The sequence below is a fragment of the Phasianus colchicus genome, chromosome 9 (genome assembly GCF_987193195.1).
Source record: "Phasianus colchicus chromosome 9, bPhaCol1.hap1.1, whole genome shotgun sequence".
Classification (NCBI taxonomy): domain Eukaryota; kingdom Metazoa; phylum Chordata; class Aves; order Galliformes; family Phasianidae; genus Phasianus; species Phasianus colchicus.
Genome location: NC_143444.1, coordinates 5,851,972 through 5,854,145, shown reverse-complemented (window position 1 = coordinate 5,854,145; position 2,174 = coordinate 5,851,972).

Here is a 2,174-nt window from a genome sequence, read left to right as displayed (position 1 = left end):
TTAGGCCCCTAGCAGAAGCAATAAGACTAACAGTTCTTATTTCCCAGCTGGTTTGTAGGTCTTTTGCTTTGTCTTCTCATGAAAGCGCCTGTATGCCAGCTGTAGCAACAGCTGAAAACGAGGAAAAATCATCACTCTCTGACTGGTTTATTTCTCTGTGGACGGTGGACAAATTCTGGTTGGGCTGTAAGTGATCAATGCTCTGCAGTTTGAGAATTTTCCAGGCCCTCACATTTCACTGTGAGAAGTGTGAGGTTGCATTCACAATTTGTATTTCTTTCCTGCTGTAAGAGGGAGGGAGGACACACTCAGATGTGCGAGAGGAACAATTCTGATTCTGCAGGAAGGACAGACGCAGGGCTTGATTATGGCAGCAATGTCATTGTTGCATGTGAACATGATTGGCCAATGTAACACGATGTGACCATGAGTGTGGTTCATTGGTACAGATCAGTTTCATGATGCAGGTCTGCTGGCAGCAATACGGCAGTTCTTGCAGTCTGTTCTTTACTTTTTAATGCTTCCTGCTGTCCTTGAATCCTTTACAGAACATCTTTTAGATTAATCAGAGGCTGCTTTGTCTTTGTGTTTTCCTGTGCTTTTTGATGATCTCCTGATCTCAAATAAGCTGTTGAACACTACATAATTGTCTTAGAATGCGACCAAATGGAAGTAAAGTACAATGTGTGCTTTTCTCCCCTTTCCAGCATTAGTCTGTGTTTGCATCTAAGTAGAGTTTTAGTGTATTCCTTACATTCTGCAAGACCAAAACAAATACGTATGTGCATAAACAGGCATGTATGTTTTGGTAAAACCTGATGACTGCAAATGTGGTTGCTGGTCTCTCTGCAATGCAATGTTGGATGAAATGCATATGGTGAGAAGACTCAGTCCTATGGTGGTTGGAGGCTGCAATTCGTCTTAATTTCAGAGTCTAGGCTTCAGTTCATAGAAAAAAAATTAAGATTTTAATTCCTTTGATGTGAATGTTCTAGGCTTGTGCTAAAGTAAGGCTAGTGCTTGAATGCTTTTCTAACTGGTGGGGACTGAAGTAAGATTAAATGAGTTTCTCAGACTGAGTTGCATTGTGTGCTATCCTGGCCATCTTGCTTGCAGTTTTCACCTCCCAGCTAAACCTTTTAATGGAAACAGTTTCCAGAAGCTTAATCATGTAAACTGATTTATGGGGATAAATAATAATAATAAAAAAAACTAGATTCAGATTTAAATCAAGTAAATACTGAAGGCTTCCACAAGGGCTATGCTACTTTAATACTGAGAGGTTTTTGGTTTTTTTTTAATTTGCCTCCTCCTTAAAGAGCAACAACTCTCTGTGCAGACAATGAATTTTTCCATCAAGCCAATTCTGATATTTCCTTCCCAGGTCAGTTGTCGAGGACACAACAGACCCGAGCATCACACTGGATATGTACCATCTTAAAGGCTCACTGTGAAATTTATTGAGCTGGGGAATTCCTTCCTAACAGCCTCTGTCTGTTATTTGCTGGTGATCAAGCTTGGAAATGCCATCTGTGAGAAGGCTTATGCCTCACCTTGGGTGGAAAGTGCTGAGCTTGTCCCTCCATGAGAAGGTGTTCCTTAAGGACCTACTCTGAAATCTGTAATTCCATGGAAGCTAAATTGGGTCAAATGTTTGTGCTTCTTCCCAATGTTTGAACTCACTGCCTTGTCTTGCTTTTAGAGAAGCAGAAAAAAACCTACCCTTTCTTTTTTGTGTATGTGTATGATTGGTCTCCAAAGTAATGGTGGTGGCACTGGTGCACTTACGTGGCACCAGAACATCGTGATAATCCTTTCAGTACAGGATAATTATTTGGCTTTACTGCTGTATCCCTTGTAGCTGGATATCCATTTTCCTTTGCTAACATATGCTTGTCCTATTCAGTAGCAATTTGTTCTGAAAATGCTTGCATGCCTGCTGGGCAAGCTACATGAATTCATTGCAGATTCCTTTTTTGCACCTAAAAATTATTATGTGGAAAGTCATTTGCAAAATCTAAGGCATTCAGAAGGCTGTGTGCAGTTTTTCCAGGAGAAGCTGAGGGACATTGGAAAATTTAGACTTTAATTTAATCAATTTCAGTCAGATGAATAGGTCTGTATCTGCCTCAGCACATTCTGGATTACTTCAGTATTACACAAACAAACTAATT